We start from the raw sequence: 23,623 nt of genomic DNA, 5'->3' as shown, positions 1-23,623 counted from the left end.
GAATATTAGTATCCAGGCAAAAGCCTCTTCCTTGGTGTAAATATTTCCATGGAGAATTGTAGTTAAGTATCCAACTTAAAAAAAACCCACCACATCTAACTTTTCATGCCTGCTCTTCAGGAACAATTTTGTTGGTACTCTCTTCCTTTTAACATGCTTTTGTGTAGTGTGTGTGTGTGTGTGTGTGTGTGTGTGTGTGTGTGTGTAAGTATGTGTGAGTGTCTGTGAGAAAGAGGAATGAATTTGGCTTCTTCATGATATACTACTATTCTTAGCTAAAATGAAGTTTTTTCTTGAAATTGGAGATTTGGCTCTTGGTGTAAGTTTCCTGTTGGCTCTCATGCTTAAATCCTGAGAGTTTGTCATTTTCTCTAACACAGGCTGTAAATTCTGAAACGTGTTCTTTTTATTTTAAAAAAATTGATTTATTGATTTGAGAGAGAGAGTGAAACATTGATTTGTTGTTCCACTTATTCATGCATTCATTGTTTGATACTTGTTATGTGCCCTGACGGGAGATTAAATCCGCAACCTTGGCATATAGGGATAACACTGTAACTAACTGAGCTACCCAGCCAGGACCTGGAACTTGTTCTTTGTCTGATATGCTTCTTATCAGGGGCACTGCTGCTTGGCTGGAGGGAACCAGGTTGGAAGGGGTAAATAAATATACACAGCCAGCCAGTTCAGCTGGATGGCATTCATGAGGAGGGTTCTTTTTGGAAGCCAGGACACCAAGGGTGGCTGTGAACAAAATGCAGGCCAGTAAGTAGGGTAGTCTGGTGAAGAGTGGGTGAGCTTTGCTTTTGAATTTAGTTTTCCAGATATTCTTCTTTAGTCCTAAAGCGAGGACCCGTAAACGGGCTTGAGGCCCCTAAAATGTACCAGCTGAATCAAAAGCCTGCAGACATAGGATCAGATGAACAGCTAGGAGGTTGCACCTTCTAATAATAACATTGAATAGATGCAAAAGCAAAATCCAAGGCTTCATGAGGAGGACACCTGGACACCCTAAAATAAGGTAAATGAGAAGTGAGCTGAGAGGGTCCAAGTTGAAATCTTTTTGGTTGTTTTGGCTGTTGAAACTGTAGATCTGTTCCTTAGAGTACTTCTAAATCCAACACCCTAGGGTTCTAAAACGATAAGAAAAAAATGCAAATGAACCCTGTTTAAGATTTTTGTGGAGTGAATCAGAAGAGTGTCTAACAGTTTCTCAACCCTCAGGGAAGAGTCTGGATTTCACCTACGAGACTAGTTTATAGAACTCACCGAGTCTACAATATATAACTGGATTCTGGATCAAACAGATATTTGGCAAGCTTGGGAGTAGCTCATATGGTCACCTTCTTTAGAATGTAGATTTCATGAATCCATTTCAAATTTATAACAACATGTTTATAATTTATCAGGAAATAATTATAGGTGGTCCCCAATTCCAAAAGGGTTCTGTTATTTTAAAAGTTCATGATAATTTTAAACTTGAAGTATATTCCCTGAAGAAATAGTTTTGGGAATGGTGGTAAAGCTTAGCCCCCAAATTATATTAACCACTAGTGTTCTGGCCTCCCCTTCTCCCTTCCCAGGTGAGTATTTCCTCTCAGCACTTCTTTGGGCTGAGGCAGGAGAGTTGGCCAGGGTGAGGTTGAGCACCAGGATATCAAGATGAGCAAATCCACTGGGTCTGAGGCAGCAGAGTTTGTGGAAAGGGTGAGGTGACTAAAGAAGAATGAGGAAATTGGGGGCTGGGCTTGCTGTGAGAAAGACTAAAGCATTGGGAGTGATAAGGAGAAAGGAAGGGCTGGATCTTTGCCATTTAGTAAGCAATGGATTTTCCTTCCCTTCTTTTCTTATTATTCTTGTCCCTTCCCCTTCCCCCTCCCCATTCTCCTATGCTAACTGCATGATACTGCTAATTGAGTTTCTGACCCCTAGTCATCAGTGAGTAAAAGAAACTGGGAAGGGCTGGATGAGTGAGGAGTGGCCTTGGGAAACCCCTTAGTGGGGAAAGAAGACCAGCCAAATCTGAAGGTGAGGGAGGATGAAAGGGAGTTCCTATGGCTGTAGAAACAGTAGCTTTTACGTGTTCCCAATTAGACCATCATTGGGTCACTGCTCTGGAAGCCACAGGGTTCTCAAATCGGGTGTGTTTTGGGTATAGTTATGAGCTCTCTTTCCCAGAAGGTTTCAGGCATTATAAATCCAAAACAACTAGCCAGCAACAGTCCTTTTTTTCTTACTCTATGCAGGTGATGAGTGCTCCGTTACTCCTTAAGTAATCAAACTATTACTTAAGAAGTTTGATTTTCATAAGGAAGTTCCAAAAATCTGAGCCTTTATTAAAGAGTTATAGACAAATCAACAAAATAATAGTGCCCAAATGTTCGAATTTTCCGCTTGAAATTATAGCAGATTTCTTAATTCTATAACCAATAAAAAATTTCCCTGGAAACATCTCAGGTTTTTCCTCTGTGATTTTAGTTTGTTCTTACTGTAAGCATTTCAGAGAAAATGTATGGGAATTGGGTTTTCCTAGGTAACCTAGTAAGCCCTCTATTTATTCCAAAATACTGACCGTATGTCAAACAGTGTGCATTAAAAGGTGAAAGGGGTGCCTATTCTGGTCAGTGAGGCGGCAGACAATTATAGGTAACATGGTTTTATTAATCCAAGCTTTGTCTGAGTTGTACCCCAAGTAGGATAATAAAGATGACTTTTCAGAGGTACCCAAGCTTGTAAAATGGACAACACCTGATTTGGCATTTCCAGGTCATTTTGTAACCTTGATAAGAGCAATTTTGTTGGTGCTCTGAGCAAAGAAACCAGATTGCAGACTGAGGAGGACTGAGAAGAGAGGAAGTAGAATCAGAAAATGTGAATTGCTGTCCCTTGAAACTTTGCCCAGAAGTTTCCATCACTCAAAGGTTTGAATTTATCTTTTGGTTTTCCTCAAGCACCAGAATTCAAAATAAAACAAACGTTAGCATCATTTGTTTTTAATTAATTAGTAACCCTCCTCTCTGATGAAGGGCAGTACTAAATTTTTTGTTTGTTTGTTTGTTTTTTCACCATTTTAAACACGAAACTGTGCTTAAAGAGCTGCCAAAAGGCATTGCAATTTGCCTCAAATCCCATTATAGGATTTATGTTATAAATTATTAGACCTGGTCTAGAAGATATTTCTCTTGGGTTGCATTTACCATCTGGTGGTATTGTTGAATTTTAATAATGATTAAAGTATAAATTAATAGCCCTAATGAGCCTTTCCATGTTGTCATAACACCAATAAGATTATGCATAGAGGGTGGGGTTGGGATTCGTATATCTTAACAGTAGCACTTTCCTGTGAGCTATTTTCAGCATCAGCTCAGGAAATATCAAAAATTTGTATGACTCTTTAATTCTATGTTTCTTGTGTTGGAATCATAGCCACACAGTTTTGGCAAATATGTTTATGTACTTACCCTACATTTTAAACTGCAACTAGGAGCGTTTGGTTTTATTTCTTGGCAATAAAGCTTTTCTTTTTTCCTGTTAAATAAGTATTGGTAAGTAGTTGAATTGCAGTATTTTGTCCAGCTCTATTCCTTTGGTCTAATTTCCTATCAAAACATGTAAGTGATATTGTATCGGATAGATATGCTTTAATGTGATAGAATGTCACTATTTTTAAAGGTGTATTTTCAGTTAGTAATGAAAGAAATATCCAACATTGCGATTGTGTGTACACACACACACAGACATCCTGTCTTGCTTGATAAAATTATACTGTTTTGAGATAGCTGATATTTATTTGCACATTTTCAGGGAAAAGGATGGCATCTTTAGAGGTAATTGATTGTTTTTTTTATTGCTGGGCTTTTATTAAGTTTTTGAATATTTTTTTTTTTTTTTTTTTTTTTAAATATATTTTATTGATTTTTTACAGAGAGGAAGGGAGAGAGATAGAGAGTTAGAAACATCGATGAGAGAGAAACATCGATCAGCTGCCTCCTGCACATCTCCTACTGGGGATGTGCCCGCAACCCAGGTACATGCCCTTGACCGGAATCGAACCTGGGACCTTTCAGTCCACAGACCGACGCTCTATCCACTGAGCCAAACCGGTTTCGGCAAGTTTTTGAATATTAAAAAGTCTATAGACATTTTATAGTTTAGCCAAGTTTTCATAAAATTTCAACTGTTTACATCAGCGAGACATAAATTGCTTTGCAAAATGAGCTTCTAACCTATATGTTAGAGAAATATTCCCAGTAGGATCTCTTTGGGAAAAAGCAGATACGGGGAGACCTCATTCTTTTTCTAAGCATTTTTAATTCCTGTAAGAACCTGATAGATAATGATAATTAGAAATCCATCAATCTGTGAGTGTTTTAAACCTATAAGTAGGTTGGTTGGAACTCAGAATGCATTTTTGCAGTAGAAATAACTATGAGTAGGAGTTAGGTTCCTAGCCAGCCCACAAGAACATATTTAGCTTCTAATATATGAAAAATACAATGGAAAGTAATAAAAAATGAGACTGTGGCAAGACTGAAACAGAACAATAGAACGAAATAGTTTTTATAAATCTTAAATGCTGGTGTATTTAAAGAGGAAACATTTAGTGTGTTGAGGAAAATATTAAGGGGGAAGGGAGCAGGATGAAGAAGTATAGAAGATGAACCTTGACTCACCAGTCCTCTAGGTAGTTCCGTGGAATTCCGGGTGCAGACTTAAGTTCATACATAAGCGGGTGGGTATGTTCTTGTTTCAGATATCCAAAGTAATGCCTGTACTTGTATATTAGTTTTGTAAGCTCTCTGTGTTCCTGCAGACATTTCCTTTATTTTTTATTTTTTGACAGAGATTTCTTTTACATATATCATCTTTTCCTGGCATTGCATAGACTAATTTGGTATTTAAGGAAAGCCCTTTATTTAAAACAGTAGACATGTTTATATGAGCATATTTATTATGCTATTTTCTTAAAACTATATTAGGAATAAAGAGCAGTTTGACTTGTAGCGCTATGGGTGTGGGAAGCTACAAAAAAAGTGCTGACCTTTTTATTAAATACTGAGATTAAAAGTTAAGTTCAAGAATGGAATTGCCCACTATTCTTCTGGGTGGTATGGAAAATCTACTTTGGTGGTTTAGTCTGGGTCTGATAATTATTTGTGTTCATGGATTTCTGGGAGAGCAAAAAAAAAACAAAAACTTTTTGCAAGTAGTTTTGACATCAGACAGAGATAATCTATCATTGGAGCTATAAAAATTGGGTCGGCCAAATAGACTATCAGTGGAATAAAGTATTATGATAGTATTTCCAGGACAAACAGCTGTCTTTTGCAATTGTCTTTCAGATTTTTCAGTCCTTCTTGTTTTCATGTATTATAAATTCATTTTAGTTACATATAAATTGAATTGGAGTAAGGTTGTATTTGGTGTTATCATACCCTTCTATAATAAAGAAATTGAATCACAGTGGTAGTGACTTTAGGAAAAATGGATAAAGATGGAAATGTAACTGGATTAGTTTTTCTGGTCCCTAATGTTCAAGGGTCTGTTTACCAGACTCGCCCATTTATCAAAGTATTTTGGTTTCTGATTCAGGAAAGGTGAAATAATAAACACTGAACAAAGAAAGTCAGTTTTTCCTGAATGTTTGGATAAAAATAAAAAGGAAAACAAACACATTTAGCTGTTTTATGTTTGAAATGGCATAGCTACTTGTTCTTTTAGCTCCTGTGGATTCTGTTGAAATCTTTGTTTTAGTTAGATCATATATTTTTTTGAAGTCAGTTTCTTGGTAACAGTTGATATACTTTGGCATACGTTAGTATCATTTGAAACATTAGGAATTAAAGAATAAATGTGGTTTTTAATAAATTTAGAATAGCTTTCTTTTTCTTTCTCAGTATGAAAAGCAGTTCTGATTTGAATTATTTGACAACTAATTTCAAGTCCAGGAAGGTAGATATAATGTGTAAAGAAGGAATAATTGGTAACTGTTTTTTTGTGTGTGTGTTTATTCTTACCTTTTAGTTGGTCTTTAGCTTTATGGGCAGTCACATGTAAACAGAGATTTCCATTTAAATGAGTAGCTTTGTCACTATTTAATTTTTCTTTCCAGAACTTCACTATTAGAAACGTGAGACTACAGCTCTCTACCACCCAGTTTGGTTGTGGTACTTAGGAGTGGGCAGGGAGGGATAAGTAATGAGATCATTCACGGGCCTAGGTCTGATTTACTAGTATTTGGTAGCAAAAGTTAGGGAACCTTTTGGGTAGTTTGAAATCTTTTGAAATTCAAGTATGTCTTTGAATGGTTTTAGGTTAAATGTAGTCATAGAATCATTAAATTTTAGAACTGAAATTCATTTATTGTAAATTTATCCAATCAATCCAGCCTCCTCATTCACTGATGAAACCAAGCCCAGCAGTCCTTGACTTTCCTCACACCACAGTGATGGGAATTTGCAAAACCGAGGCTTCAACCTGGTGCTTCAGAATACCACATTGGGAGCTCCAGTGGCGCAATCGGTTAGCGCGCGGTACTTATAAGACAGAATACCACATTGCCTCTTCTAAGGCTGCTGTGGAAGCATTACAGAGAACGCCAGCAAGATTTAGAAAACTCAAGTGATCTTGAGTTGTCCCAAAAAGGTTCGGTTTGCTGGTACTACTGCCTTTTTTCTTGTTGTAGCAGGTACTGTTATCCCTGTCAGGAAAGAGGGCTGCACATAGCTGTATATGAACATAGGATTACGTGGCTCAATTTGTTAAATGGTGATTTGAGGCAGGTGAGTATTCAAACTAACCAGAAACTTTTCAGCCAAAAAAATGTCTGATCCCACTAATATATGGGGTAGGCGAAAGTAGGTTTACAGTTGTAATACAAGTAAATTATGCTATAATTAATAAATAATAATACAAGAATAAATTGTGCTTTGCATACTCACAACTATAAACCTACTTTTGTCCAACCCTGTATGTTAGCATAACTTGCTTCCCTCCAACTATCTGACTCCCCATCAATCTGTTGTTAGCCATCAAAAGTTTACCAGACAATATCAAGGATAAGAAATGCTGTTACGCATTGACCAGTTTGGCTCAGTGGCTAGAGTGTCGGCCTGTGGACTGAAGAGTCCCAGGTTCGATTCCGGTCAAGGGCATGTACCTTGGTTGCGGGCACATCCCCAGTACGGGGTGTGCAGGAGGCAGCTGATGGATGTTTCTCTCTCATGGATGTTTCTAACTCTCTATCCCTCTCCCTTCCTCTCTGAAAAAAATCAATAAAATATATTGGGGAAAAAAAAGAAAAGAAATGCTGTTACCGTCAAATAGCATGTATCCTATACTTAATGGTACTGGGTACTATTTACTCAACATTTCTGACATGCCAAGCATTAAGCTAGGATCTCGCTTGTGTTATTTTGTCCCTACTATTCTATGAGATGGATATTATCTTCTTTTACAGATAAAGAAACTATGACTTAATGAAGTTAACTAAGTTGTCCACAGCTAATATGTAGATAAAGTGTGGAACCATGTTTTCTGATCCTGAGGCATTGATTTTAAATCAGAACATGTTCATATTGTCCTGGCCTGTAGGGCATTTGTTTTGCCATTATTTTATTTTTTATGTTTAATATTGGTAGAGGTCTGTGAATCTTCTACCCAAGAGACAAACTATTACTGACACTAATTTGTTCAAGATCTAGACGGCAAATACAGGAGCACCTGCAGCGATATGTATAGACATTAATGAGCATTTGCGAGGCCCCAGATCTTCCATGCAAGAAGAGCTCATTGATTGGAAAACTTTTATGGTTAGGAAATAGACGTTTCAGTGGTTGGAAACTGAACTAATCTGCCATATTTGCATTTGGTCAGGTTAGTGGTGGCCACTATTCAAAGCAAGTTAAAATGATCCTTTTTGTTTACCAGTTACTTTGGGTGTTAATGACACAGAAAGGATTATGTATGTCTCATATTTCCCCCCTGATTTACATGAGAGTTGCTTTTTTAATCTCATTTATCCTTGTTCCTCATTTCATTGTCTGTCAGATACTTTCTGACCTCTAAAGCACTGTGGTTTAATAGTTAATTATTGTTATTTATGGACCCCCGAAGTAAAAATGTTTGTAAGGCTGAAATATATCTTTTATATCTTAATGAAAATATAGATTTAAATGAATGGTAATGTCGTCCGCCGCCCCCCCCCCCCCCCCCCCCGCCCAAAATAGAGGTAGGTGATATATTCTCTGTGGCTGAAAATTAGAAGAGGTAGTATTTCTGGAGCCTTTTTAAAAAATGGATTTTTAAACTGAATTTATCGGGGTAACATTGGTTAATAAAATTATGTTTCAGGTATATAGCTCTATACAATACATCATCTGTATATTATGTGTTTATCAACACAAGTCAAGTTTCTTTCATCACCATTTATTCCTCCCCTCATCTCCTTCTCTCTGGCAATCACTATGCTGTTGTCTGGAGCCTTTTCAATTATGAAATGACAAGACCTGGAAACTGGGCAAGAGGGCACATTCAGTTGAGAGAAATTCTTAGATAAAGCATCATTGCTGGGGCCGCTGACACTGGTCACAATCTCTGACCCTGTTCACCAAGGGCTTGCTGAATCTACCTCCAAGGTGAAACGGATTGAAATGTCTTTTTATGACTTTTTAATTTTGCATCTGTATTCATCCTGCCTAGGCTCAACTAGACTTGGCTAGTCTCATTTTAAGCAAATAAATGCTGTAAATTATATTATAGAAAACATATTTAAATTCTGTACACACCCTGCTGGGCATTTTAACAATGTGTTTGCGTAAAATAATTATGTGTTAATTATAACAGGCTGCTCTAAAGCAAGCCTGGTAAGACCAAATTTCTACTTGGCTGTTAATGGTAGATACATATACATGAAAGGACTCAAACCGTATTTCATTTAAAATATCTTATACTTTAGATTATAATGAATTTGTAGTTTTTTCTCGCAACTTAATTCAGATTAAAATCAACCCAGAAAGAGCTACACAATTAGCTTCATTTTCAGGATATTTCATTATCAAAGGGCATAGCATGTAAGTATATGCTTACAGTTTTTAGTGTCCAGATACATAGAAGTTTCACTGCCCTACCTCTCTTGTTTCCTGCCTCTTCTCTTCCCATGTTTTATGCTAAAATTGAATGGAAAAGGACAGTGGGGTGATACTGCTCTGAAGGCTTTTATAGAAGCCAGCTGAAATACCATGCCCTCAATCTGCCAGTTTTCCATGACTCTGTCCTACCTAATGACAGTTGATTTTAAAGGTGTCCGGTTCTAATGTAAGCAGAGTGGCATTTTAACTGCTAGAGGGGGTATTTTCAAGTGACTTTATTCCCTAGTAGCTAATCAGCTACTTCAGAGAGAGTTGGTCAGACTAGAAGTCACAAGAAATTTAAAGTCTGTTTTTTATTTTTTAATTGAAATTGTTATTGATATAACTGTATGTTCACATGCAGTTGTAAGAAATAGTACAGAGAAAAATTCAGTATACTTTAATGGTAACATTTTTTTAAGCTGTAGCAAAATAATACAGCCAGGATATTAACATTGATATAATCTGCTGATCTTATTTAGATTCCCCCTGTTTTACTTGTACTCAGTGTGGATATGTATTTAGTTCTATATAATTTTATCACATCTATAGGTTTGCATATCACCGTCAGGCATGACGGTGAATAATTCCATCACTACCAAAGATCCCTTTTGTTGCCATTTATAACTATACCCACTTCCTACCCACTTCACTCCCCAATCCTTGGCAACCAATTATCCATTTCAAATTTTTTTCATTTCAAAAATATTATATATAATGGAATCATAACAATATATAACCCTTTGGGATTGACTTTTTTTCAGTTAGCATAATTCCCTGGAGAACTATCCAAGTTGTTACATGCATGGATAGTTCTTTCCTTTATATTGCAGTAATATTCCAATTAAAGGATACCAGTTAAAGGGTCAGTCCCACTATTTGACTCTTAGAAATAAAACTATAATAAACATTCATGTACAGATTTTGTGTGGACATTTATTTTCATTTTTCTGGGATAAATACCCAGACATGCAACTGTGGCTCACATGGTAATTGCATGTTTAGTTTTATAAAAAGCTGCCAAACTGTTTTTCAGAGTAGCTGAACCATTTTACTTTCCCACAGCAATGTATGAGTGACCCAGTGTCTCCACATTCTTGTCAGCACTTGGTGTTTGTCACTTTTTTATTTTCGCCATTCTGATAGGTGTGTAGTGACACCCCATTGTGGTGTAATTTGCATTTCCTTGATGGCTGGTGATGTTAAATATGTATTCTTGTGCATAATTGCCATCTGTATATCCTCTAACATGAAATCTGGGTTTTTTTGTCCATTTTCTAACCGGGAATTCTTGTTATTTTAAAAAGGTTTTGTATTGATTATTTTATTTTTTTTAGAGAGAGAAAGGAAGGGGAAGGGAGAGGGAGGGATGAAAGGAAGGAGGGGCAGAGAGAGATAGAGACAGGTAGGTAGATGAGTGGGAGGGAGGGAGGGAGAGAGGAGAGAGAGAGAGAGAGAGAGAGAGAGAGAGAGAAAGAAACATCTAAGTGAGAAAGAAACATCTATTAGTTGCCTCCCTTTCACACCCCGACGGACTGAACCACAACCTGGGCATGTGCCCTGACCAGGAATCAAACGGGCGACCTTTTGGTGCCTGAAATGATGCTCAGCCAACTGAGCCACACTGGCTAGGGCATGTTTTTTGTTGTTGTTGTTGTTTTTAAAGAATTACATATTTTGTAATTAAGCATCATTTGGTGGCCAGTTCCCTAGAGAATAAAATTGAAACTCTGTAACTTAGTATATAAGACTTTTTGTTGTCTGGCCCAGTTGGCTTTTCTAATCTTATGAAATTACCCACCTATATAAGACTGACTGACATTCCTGAACACCCTATTCCCTCTCAAAGATTTGTTCCATTATCTGGCATACTTTTTCTCAGATTATCTCTCATCCTTCTAGACCTAACTCAAATGTTATCTTCTGTGAAAATCTTTCCTTCCAATGTAGAAAAGGTAACAAAATATCCCTACCTCCACCACCTATCTAATCACTTACACAGTTCTGTTTTTCTTTCTAATATGTCCTATTCTTATCAATATATTATCTATTTATTTATTTGCTCATCTGTCTGCCCTACTAGAATACAACCTGTATGAATGAGAAATACTTTGTTACATCACTTTATCCCCAGTGCCTACAACAGTGCCTGATATGTAGTAGGCACATAGTTAATATTTATTGGAAGACTGAATGAGGAAGTGAATTTGTGGATACTTGTGGTGCCACACCCTTCCATAGTATATTGCCTGTCATATCCTGTTTATCTATAATAATTCTATAATAATAAAAGCATAATATGCTAATTAGACCGAACAGTCGAATGACCTTCTGGACGAAGCTGGGGCTGCGAGGGCTGAGCCCCTTGCACGAATTTCGTGCATCAGGCCTCTAGTAGTATAATAAAAGCAATAACTAACATTTACTATATACCAAGCAGCGTAAGACACCCCTTTCCTTGGTCTCCTATTGCACAGCACTAACTCACCATTTTATCATAGCACTTTGTTGACATCCCCCTACCACCCCTTCCAAAAAAAAGAAACATAAGCTATATGAAAAATAAATATTGTAAGAAATTATAAGGCCTTTGTATCACTAGCCTCAGCAGATACCTGGCACAAAATAGGTGGTCACATCTGAGTAAATAGTTGTCAGGTTATATATTGCTTTTATTTGTGTGAGGTCAGAATCCAGCTGCATTTTGAATAAACCAGTATCCCACTGACCAGGCTTGCAGAATGCACAGGAAACATCTGTTAATTTTGGAAAGCAATTACACTGATTTGGAGAATTACTGCTATTTGCTAAAACAAAGCTCCCTTGGAGAGAGAAGTTGAGTTAAAAGGCCTTACATGCATCTGTCCATACTGAGCTTTCCTTCCATGTTATGGACTAGTTAAGCAAGAAACATTCCATTCCTCTCATTCCACTAGTCCTCTTATCAAACCTTCAGAAAAAAGCCATGGGATCTAACTCCACGCCAATCAAAAGCTGTTTTTAACAGTTTCCTAAGTAGTATAGATCTTAACATATTTCATGTGCTATCCAGAAAACACAGACAATTGTATCACACAAAAAAGTCAAAGTCTTAGAAAACTCTTCTTAAATGAAAGGACATGTCTTATATGTAGTAAGATTAGAAGGAAAACAATCTGGACAGTCTGTAGGAATCTTTGAAGTTAGCAAAAATTTACAAAGATGTCCCGAAGTCACAAGCCTGGTGAAGGGGCCTGGTGCAGTTTTTATATTTGGGAAATGATCATAATGATTTCGCTACACAAAACGTGTTTTCCCATACAGGGTGAATTATCCATATAAATATTTGAAGATTTGAACATCCTATCAGTCTGCCAAACTATATTATTTTAGGCTCTTTGCTCTGTTGTCTCCAAGTAAAGTCTGTTATTTACCTCAAGAACATGGGTATCCAGATGGGAAAGATGTTAAGAGTGTTATCTAAGAAAGTTATGAAATCTTTTAGAAAGATGTAAACTTGAGAAAACTCTTTACCTTTATATTGTAGTATTCTGACTGTACAACTTAAAAAAATCTCATAACTTAGCTGTTCAGAAGCCAGGGAAAGTATGCTATGAAGTCGCACAGATAACCAGTGAAAACTCTTTAATAAATTACATCTTTCCTCTTAATATATTAAATACTATTTTTAGTTAGCAGGTACTTATTGCACATTGTGTGCTGAGCACTGTATTTGGGGAAGTATAAAAAGACTTTTAAAATGAAAATTGTCACTAAGGCTTTAGTGAAGAATATAACATAAAAGTCTGAAGGGTGAAAGTTTTCTGTGACTAAAAGAAATGGGTTTTGGTCTCATTAAAATATATGAAATCATTTTGTAGGGCAAAATTTAAATAAAGACTGTAAAAATAAGCAAATACATTAGCTCCAATAGGTTCAGGACTTGTTTTTTTAATGGTAAAATGAGCTTAGGTATGTTTTTATACCCAGTGGTTATAATTTGAGTAACTGTTGATGCTTTCGTGCAGTAGGCTACACTGAGATCTTAGCCGTTTCCTTGATTAGATAGACTCTCGATGGTAGTAAGTCTAAGTATCATTAATTCTTATTGAGCCTGCTTACTGTTAAGATGCAAAGTATTTTTATATGCTCTTCTGTACTCTACAAATTAATGTCTTCTTTACCTGCTCATTGAAATATTTCTGCTAATGCTCCTGGGCAGATTCCATAAATGAAATCTGTGGCTCAACAGAGGTATTGGAGTTTATAGAAACTTCTGTTTCACTATGCTTACCTGATTTTAGGGTGAAAATAGTCCTTCTTTCCTAGGTGTACCTTGACTGATGGGAATAGAAACTCTAGAGTAGGGGTAGGAAACTTTTTCTGCCAAAGGCCATTTTGGATATTTATAACATCATTTGCAAGCCATACAAAATTATCAACTTAAAAATTAGCCTGCTGTCCTAGCAGGTTTGGCTTAGTTGGTAGAGCGTTGGCCCCTGGGCTGAAGGGTCACAGGTTCAGTTCTGGTCAAAGGCACATACCTTGGTTGCAGGCTCCGTCCCTGACTGCAGGCTCCATCCCTGATGCATGAGGGAGGAACCAATCTATGTATCTCTCACATTGCTGTTTCTCTCTCTCTGTCTCTCCCACTCCCTTCTACTCTCTCTAAAAATCAATGGAAAAATATTCTTGGGTGAGGATTAACAACAACAACAACAAAAGACTTCTTCACAAAAAACAACACTATTAAACATTATTAAATAAACAGAAAAAAATAATATTTAAAAAACTAGCCTGCTTATTTGGTCAAACATTTAATTAACTCACCCCTAATGCCTTGGCAAGGCCAGACCAAATGATTTCACAGGCCTTATAAGACCCGCGGGCCGGACGTTCCCCACCCCTGCTCTAGAAGAGTGTTTATTTTTAGGCTGTCTACAGGAAGTATATTGAAAACCATTGCTATAATTCACATATCAACATGGTGTGATTTTTTATTTTATTGTTTGCATTTGTGGGGAAGTCCAGATGGGGATGGCAGTGTCCAGCCCCTTCTTTCCCTTGCCTTTGACCTTTTCTTTCTATATATTAAAAACCAACAACAACAATTTGTGAGGAATGCTTGAAATAATTGAGATTAGTAAACTTGAAGAAGGATGGATGGGGATTTTCAATTCTTTATTAATTTTTTCATTATAAAAGTTATATAGAATTTTTTTAAAGGTCAAATGTGCAGGAAGTAAAAAGAAAAATGCTGCCCCCTTTTCTTCATTAACCTCTTCTATTCCAGTTGAGAGGAAAGGTTTGGGGGTTTTGTTTGTTTGCTTTGTGTTTTGGCATGGAAAGTTTTAGAATAAATGGAAAGTTTAGGGGTAGTTAATCTCTGTCCCTAGGCCATTATTATCTAGGAGGCACTTGAGAAAGGCAAGAGCTGTCAGCACCATTTCCCCCTGGGCAGGAACAGTCTTCCTTCTTGTGTGTCACCTCAGGGCCTAACACAAAGCCTAACCCCTCAGGAACTCAGTAAAGGCTCTGGGAACACTTGCCCACATCACAGATGGAGGAACTGATGGCGTTTTGCCTTTTTGTCTGCTCCTGTTTCTCTCCTCTTTCCACTCTTCTTACTGCTTTCTGGTATCTTAATTTCTCCCTGCTTCCCTCCTCTCTGCTCCTCTTATTTGTGTGTGGGCCTTTAGTTAGTGGCAGAAGATCAGTGTTTTGAAATGCATCAACTAGACTCTTTGCACTTTACTCCAGTACAAAAACCTGTATTTAGAAAAGAAATAAAGGTACTTTGCTTTACATTGCAAAATGAAGTTCATGTTACCAAAGGAATCAGCAACTTCATTGCGTAAGTGACACATGCCTCTTATGTCACTCGTAAGCCTTTTCAGCTTTGTTGCTCATTTAGGTTGTCATCATTATGATCATTATTTACCAAAGAGGGACAAAGCTAACTTTTAGAAAGTTGCTTAAAAAGCACCTTCAGATCTAGTGGGATACCTCTAAATTAGTCATTTATGTTGGTGACTGAAATTCTTTTTAAGTAGGAATCAGTATTGTGACATGTGTGAAACTGTGATTATTCTGAGCTTTGTAAAAGTAGTAAGCTACCCAAAAGAAGCAGTGAAATTAAACATGGGAAACAAGCCCAGGAGTGACCTGCTGCAAAACCATGGCTCATATGAACTCACCGCAGGAGTTCTTTACTCAGCCGTGTACGCTGTGATGAGCTGTTTCACGAGACTGGTAATGCAGAAGTTTCTCTCTGAAGTCATTTTTGTATACAAGTTTAGACTCTTAATGCAAAAGCAGCCACAAACAGTACGAAACCAATGTGCATGTCTGTGTCCCAATAAAACTTTATTTGTGGATACTGAAATTTCAGTTCTATGTAATTTTCACATGCCACAAAAATGCTCTTGATTTTTTTCACTATTTAAAAATGTAAAAACCATTCTTAGCTCACAGGCTTACAAAAAGAGGCAGCAGGCTGGCTGGCTTTGCTTACTCATACCATACTATTTTTTAAAAAAATATATATTTCTTTATTGATTTCAGAGAGGAAGGGAGAAGGAGAGAGAGAAAGAAACATCAATGATGAGAGAATCAGCAATCGGCTGCCTCCTGCACACCCCCCACTGGAGATCGAGCCCGCAACCCAGGCATGTGCCCTTGGCCGGAATTGAACCTGGAACCCTTCAGTCCACAGGTTGACGCTCTATCCACGGAGCCAAGCCAGCTAGGTCACGATACTATTTTTTGTGAGATATTAGGAGAAAGTCCATTTTATGAATTCATTCATATCAGAAGTAGAGAGCTCAGGCATCACATTAACTTCTGGCGTTACCAGGGGTGAGCAAGAACAAAGATTTCCAGTTCCTCTTCCTATTTTGTTCAATGGACCGTGATGTTTCCCCTCTTCACATGTCTGCTTTTAAAAAATGTGTTGTCTCCTGTCTATTGTGTGTACCATGCATGTTCACATTATCTCATTTAGCCTCATAGGCTGAGGTATTATCTCAATTGTATGATTTAGGGAAGTATAAAATTAAAGAGCCAGATAGTTATATACAACCTAGTGAGTGGTAGAGCCTAGATTTAAATGCAAGTTTGTCTTAGGCTGAAACCAGTGTTTTTTCTTCTCTCCTCTACTGCATTTTCTCTAGAAATGAATGAAACTTGATGAAATCTTTGTGACCCTGTTCAAAGTGAATCTGTTTATCTCACTTCTTGAATGCATGTTTATTTTCACTTCCTTGCATTTTCTCTGACTCTAGCTGTCGAAGATGTTACCCAAGTTTGATAGCAATGTTATGATTTTCCTTGGTTTCCCAATCAAGTAGACTAAAAATAATCACAGAGCTAGCTACTCAGCAGTGTAACTCGTGGAAAAAAAAACTCTGATGCGTGGGTTTAAGAGTGGAAAAAGAAACTCATGCCCTTTCCTGATGCCCTCTACAACCTCTCAGTCTTGGAAAAAATAGACCTTTACCCCCAGGGTGCTCTGAGAAAGAAATAGGTTCCATATGGATTTGGAGGATTATCGATGATCCATTGTCGTTCTAGAGTAGACCTTCAAGTCAGTTCTTTTGTGGATAGTACCTGAGAAAGAGACATGATAAATAATAATTCTTCATGTATAGTTCTAAATAAGGAAGTGGGCTGATTCATTCATGAGTAACAACTTAACCTCCCCCCTCCCTGCCTCCATAGGGGCTCCCGAGAAGCCTACTGTTCTTACTCCATAGCAATGGGAAATCCCAATTACAGGATGTGGTTCCTGTTAGAAAATGGGAACACTCTAGTAGGCTGGGATAAAATAAGATCTGGGACTGAAAGCAGATGTCTAAAGGGTTTAACCACTGGTTCTCTTGTAATTCCCCACGATTGTATTATAGTGGGGTCTGTATTTAATGTAACTTGGAATATGTCATATTTCTGTAGCACATAATAATAATACCTTTAACTTGAAAACTGCTCGAGTTTTTCATGGCAGAGTCTGTTGGGATATGTATGCAAAATGTAATTAGGGCCCTGGCTGGTATGGCTGAAGTGGTTGGAGCATCATTCTGTACACCAAAGGGTTACCAGTTTGATTCCCAGTCAGGGCACATACCTGGGTTGTGGGTTCAATCCCTCGTTGGGGCGTATGTGGGGGATGCAGTTGATGATGTTTCTCACATACTTCAATGTTTCTCTCCCTTCTCTATCTAAAATCAGTAAAGCATATCCTCAGGTGAAGATTAAAAAAAAAAAAAAAAAAAGTAGGTCTATAGTTGTTTGTATGGAAAATAATGCAGGGAGAAACCAAGATGGCGGCATAGGTAAACACCGGAAATTGCTGCCTCGCACAACCACTTCAAAAATACAATTAAAAAACAAAACGGACATCATCCAGAACCACAGGAAGGCTGGCTGAGTGGAAATTCTACAGCTAGAAGGAAAGAGAAAAGCACACTGAGACTCAGAGGAGGTGCGAAAGTAAAGTGCAGAGGTACGGAGGTGCACGTGGAAAGGGCTGGCAACTGAGGACACAGCGCATGTGGAAAGGGCTGGTAACTGAGGATGCAGTGCATGTAGAAAGGGCTGGCAACTGAGGACACGGTTGTCTTTTTCAATCGGAAGGGAGTCTCAAGCTCCCAACTGCTCTGAACTCCAGTTCTAGGTGAGTCTCTGGGGACCCAGACTCATACTGGGAGAAACTGAACTGTCTGGCATAGATTGGAACTTGAGGGCCGCTTTCTCTCAGAGGTACTTGCAGCGATTACCTGAACACTGAAATGTGGGGCCTCTTAGGGTAGGACTGAGGAGCAGCCATAGCTGCTTGCTCCACCCTATTGATCCCCTGACACCCCTCCCCACCCAAACTAGGCCCAGAGGCTTTTGCATATGAAAGGCCTGGCCATTTGCAATCTGAAAATTACCTAACAAACTGCAGCTGGGTCAGAGAGACCCAGAACTTCCAAAAGAAGGCCCAAGGCCCCACAGCAGCTTGCATTGCTTCACAGCTGGGCCTCATCTGGGCACCTCCAAACCCCAAACAAAGAAGAGGAATCTGCAGAACTCTCCATAGCTCCTGCTGGGTAACCTCAGGCAGAGGCTAAATTAGCACCTCCTTAGAGATCCAAGAGCCAGTGTACCCAGTGGTCAGAGTGGGACCATCCAGATTACAACTCCTCAGATCCATAAGGGACACACTCAGGGGGCAGACTCAGTGAGTACCAAAGCCCCACTGAAGCAAGTCTTGCCCCAGAAGGGTGTCTCCAGCACAGAAGTTCTCCCACTGCAGACACAGCTGATTCTCACTGCCAATTGGCCTGGAGGTCAATTCCTCCCAGTGATACCTACAACAATCAAGACTTAACTACAACAAGACTGTGCACAAAGCCCACAAAGGGGTGCACCAAGAGTGTCCACCTCAGGTAATTGGGGAGGCTGAGCCACTGGGCCCCATAGGACACCTAGCACAGAAAGCCACTCTATCAACACAGGGAAGCAGCCAAAATGCGGAGACAAAGAAACAGGTCACAAATGACAGAAATGGAGGAAAGCAAACTACTGGATATAGAGTTCAAAACCACACTTTTAAGGTTTTTCAAGAATTTTTTAGAAACCGCCAATAAATTTAGTGAGACCCTCAAGAAATCTAGTGAGACCCTTGAGGTTATGAAAAAGGACCAACTAGAAATTAAGCATACACTGATTAAAATAAAGAATATTATACAGAGTTCCAACAGCAGACTAGAGGATCGCAAGAATCAAGTAAAAGATTTGAAATACGAAGAAGCAAAAAACACCCAACCAGAAAAACAAAAAGCAAAAAGAATCCAAAAATATGAAGATAGTGTAAGGAGCCTCTGGGACAACTTCAAGCATACCAACATCCGAATTATGGGGGTGCCAGAAGAAGAGAGAGAGCAAGATATTGAAAACCTATTTGGAGAAATAATGACAGAAAACTTCCCCTACCTGGTGAAAGAAATAGCCTTACAAGTCCAGGAAGTGCAGAGAACCCCAAACAAAAGGAATCCAAAGAGGACCACACCAAGACACATCATAATTAAAATGCCAAGAGCAAAAGACAAGGAGAAAATCTTAAAAGCAGCAAGAGAAAAACAGTCAGTTACCTACACGGGAGTACCCATACAAATGTCAGCTGATTTCTCAGCAGAAACTATGTAGGCCAGAAGGGAGTGGCAAGAAATATTCAAAGTGATGAATACCAGGAACCTACAACCAAGATTACTTTACCCAGCAAAGCTATCATTCAGAATAGAAGGTCAGATAAAGAGCTTCACGGATAAGAAAAAGCTAAAGGAGTTCATCACCACCAAACCAGTATTATATGAAATGCTGAAAGGTATCCTTTAAGAAGAGGAAGAAGAAAAAGGTAAAGATACAAATTATGAACAACAAATACACATCTATCAACAAGTGCATCTAAAAATCAAGTGAATAAACAATCTGATGAACAGAATAAACTGGTGAATATAATAGAATCAGGGTCATAGAAAGGGAGTGGACTGACTATTCTTGGGGGCGGGGGAAGGTGTGTGGGGGGTGCGGGAAGAGACTGGACAAAAATTGTACACCTATGGATTAGGACAGTGGGGGGGGGGTAAGGGCAGAGGGTGGGATGGGAACTGGGTGGAGGGGAGCTATAGGGGGAAAATGAGTAACAACTGTAATAATCTGAACAATAAAGATTTAATAAAAAAATAATATAAAAGAAAAAAAAAGAATGCAGTAATTAAACAATAATACAAGAAACTTTGTGTTTCGTGTACTCACAACTGTAAACCTACTTTTGCCCTACCCTGTACTCACAGCTCAGGGGACAAAGACATAGCATGCCATGCAGGGCTACACTGGTGTTGCACTTGGAAACAGAGTGAACCACTGGGGACTGTGAGAGGCAAGCTTTGTAGTTTCAGGAGGGAAGGGTGCCCCTGTGGTTCCCAGGAGAGGATGTGATTAGCTAGTTTGAATAATTCCACCTGTTGGCAAGGAATTATTATCCTCTACTCAGGGCTAAGCCAGAACTGTCTCTGTGATAAAGAAGGGGACCTTACCCAGGGGAACAGAGTGGGAAGAGCAACTTATGGTTAGGCCAGTCAGGGCCCTCCTGGTTTTCCCCAGATGTCAAGGCAGAACACAGTTTTAGGCCTTATTCCATAGTGGTTTTGTACTGAGTCACAATCAGAAGTATAGCATGGCGGAGGGAATGGTCATGCTCTCCAAAAGTTTCACCATCTTTTTAGAGGCTGTTAGGAATAAGATGAAAAGACATTAGCGGAAGCAAGCTGGCATATACAGCTGACACAGAGACACCATGTTAAAGAAGGTAGTCAGAGGGTGAGCTGTTTGTTTTTACTTACTCACCAACCAGTCTCACTCCTGTGGCTCTGCTCCCCCATTAGGTTTCTTACTCTTGTGTAAGAACCAGGTAAAGCCAAGGGGAGGCCTTGGGTTTGGATCCCATGGTCCCATTATGGATGGTGATTGTCTCTTCTGCAGTGGCTGCTTGCCAGCTGTGTTAGCAGTAGGAACCTCTCTAACATGGTGGACTTTCTTAACTTCTTATCACATAAAAAATGCCCCACCCAAATCACCCTCCACATCACTTACAAGGCTTTGCTCACACTGTTTCTCCCACTTAGGATGCCTTTGCTCCTCCTTTTGTTCGCTGGGGTCTGTTCTCTCAAGTGTCTGCACTCAGATCTCTCTGACCGCCCCAGCCTGCATGGGGTATTTTTCTGGCTCGGTAGCCCCTAGTGTCTGTGCATTGCCTTTAACATTTAGCATACTCTAACTTTTAGTTGTTCCCTTTTTAGAAAATAGTCCCTGCCTTTATACTAATTACTGTAGTTATTTCAGTTCTTTCTGCCTTTATCTGTTAAGAAAAGTTTTACTCATCTTGTAAAAAGAGAAGCGACCATAGAATTTACAGTTTGAACATTATCTGTAACTAATTCCTTTAGAGTATCTTTACCCAGACCCTAAAATAATACGATACATAATAAGCCCTCAATAAATATTTATTGAAATAAACAAATTACAGTTTTAGACATTTAAAATATTATATATGTGAAAATACATGTGTGTATATATAAATACATTTGTGTAAATATATATGTGTGTGTGTGTGTCTAAATATGAAGTACCCTCATGTAGTTGTCCCAACGTCATTATTTCTAGTGGCCTTTATGTGATGTGGTACTACTGAGTTATGTATTACATAATGAGGAGGTAAAGGGAAGAAATGATCTTGGGTCAACCCTAACTTCATTTAATTAAAAAAATTTTTTTTCAACAAAATGAATACAATCTTTGCTACAATGACAAAACTGGACTGGAAACCTGGTATATTTTTTTTGGAGGCAATTCTCAGCTTAGTAGAATGCTTTGCTATTTGTATTAACAAAAGATTTCTGTCTACATTTCATTTTTAAAAGTATTTTGTACTGGTTTCAGGTGTATAGCATAGTGGTTAGACAATCATGTACTTACAAAGTATCCCCCTCAATATTTCCAGTATGCACCTGGCACCATGCATAGTTATTGCAATATTATTTACTATACTAGAGGCCCGATACATGAAATTCATGCATGGGGGTGGAGGGTCCCTCAGCCCTGCCTGTACCCTCTCGCAATCTGGGACTCCTTGAGGGATGTCCGATTGCCAGTTTAGGCCCAATCCTCCCTATGGGATCAAGCCTAAACTGGGAGTCGGACATCCCTCTCGCAATCCAGGACCACTGGCTCTTAACCGCTCTCCTACCTGCCTACCTGATGGCCCCTAACCAATTGCCTGCCTGCCTGATTGCCCCTAACCACTCTACCTGCTTGCCTGATCACCCCTACCTGCTCACCTGCCTGCCTGATCGCCCCTAACTGCCTCTGCCTCAGCCCCCACCGCCGTGGCTTCATCCTGAAGGATGTCCGGAATGACGTCCGGAAGGTCATTGGGCTGTCCGGTCTAATTAGCATATTATGCTTTTATTATTATAGATTCCCTATGCTGTACTTTACATCCTCGTGATTATTTTGTAATTACCAATTTGTTCTTAATCCCTTCATCACTTTCATTGAGTTCACCAACCCCCTCCCCTTTGGCAACAACCAGTCCATTCTCTGTATCTATGAGTCTGTTTCAATTTTTTTTTGTTTGTTCTTTAGATTCTACATGTAAGTGAAATTATATGGTATTTGTCTTTCTCTGATTAGCTTATTTCACTGAGCATAATACCCTCTAGGGTCCTTCCATTCTGTTGCAAATGGTAAGATTTCATTCCTTTTTATGAGTAATACTAAAGGCCCGTTGCACGAAGATTCGTGCAATAGGCCTTCTTTCCCCTGGCTGCCAGCACCAGTTTTCCTCTGGCACCTGGGACCCAGACCTTCACTCTGGCCACCGCCTTCCATCTTCACTCTGGACACAGTCTTCGCTGCGGCTGGAGCCTTCAGTCTTTGCTCCACGCTCCGGCCGGAGTCTTCAGTCTCCGGCCAGAGCTGCTCCTGTAGCTCCTTCTGCCCCCAACCCTCCCCCTCATAGCTTGATCGCTGCTTCGCCTGCAGACCTCGCCGATGGGTTCCTGGTTCCCAGGGGGCCTCCTTGCCTGTGGCCTGGCTTTATGATCATGATCACGATCACGGGCGACAGGCAAGGTGGCTCCTGGGTCCCGGTGGGCCACCTTGCCTGCAGCCTGACTTTCCAATCATGATCACAATCATGGGCTGCAGGCAAGGCAGCTCCTGGGTCCCAGGGGGCCGCCTTGCCTGTGGCCTGGCTTTCCGGCGGCTCCTGGGGTTGCACACGGGGGCCTGGATGGCGGCTCCCGGTGTCCCGCCCTGCCTGCAGTATGCAAATTAGCCTCCATCTTTGTTGGCCATTAATTTGCATATCATGCTGATCAGCCATTGGCAATGGTAGTGAAGGTATGGTTAATTACCATGTTTGTCTATTATTAGATAGGATTTCATTATATATGTACCACAGCTTTTTAATCCACTTGTCAATTGATGGATACTTGGGTTTCTTCCATATCTTGGCTATTGTAGATAACTCTACAATGAACATAGCGGTGCATATATCCTTTCAAATTAGTGTTTTAGGTTTCTTGGGATAAATACCCAGACCTGGGTCATAAGGAAGAAATGCAAATTAAAATCACAATGAGATTTCACTTCATACCTGTCAGAATGGCTATTATCAATAATAAATCCACAAATGACAGGTGTTGGTGAGGATGTGGAGAAAAGGAAACCCTCATGCACTGTTGGTGGGAATGCATATTGGTAAACTATGGGAAACAGTGTGGAGTTTCCTCAAAAAATTTAAAATAGAACTGTCCACATTGGGATTATTCCTCAAACCTCTTCAATTTCTAAGAAAGCAAAATTGCTTGTGTCTGGAGACATTTTTGTAACAATTTATTCCTCTTTAGCTAAGAACAGCTAAGGCTGTCAGCTAAGCTAGAGGGACAAGAGTATCTATTGGAATGTTATCA

The 23,623-nt window shown here is 39.2% G+C and overlaps 1 protein-coding gene across 4 annotated transcripts in view; it reads left to right on the top strand.

The window, feature by feature from the left end:
• Positions 1–23,623, top strand: part of FGD6 (FYVE, RhoGEF and PH domain containing 6) — a 131,412-nt gene that overhangs the window by 10,517 nt on the left and 97,272 nt on the right. The gene's annotated exons all lie outside the window — the stretch shown is intronic.

The sequence above is a fragment of the Myotis myotis genome, unplaced genomic scaffold (assembly GCF_014108235.1).
Source record: "Myotis myotis isolate mMyoMyo1 unplaced genomic scaffold, mMyoMyo1.p scaffold_m19_p_3, whole genome shotgun sequence".
Taxonomy (NCBI): Eukaryota; Metazoa; Chordata; class Mammalia; order Chiroptera; family Vespertilionidae; genus Myotis; species Myotis myotis.
This window is presented reverse-complemented; position numbering and strand designations above follow the sequence as displayed.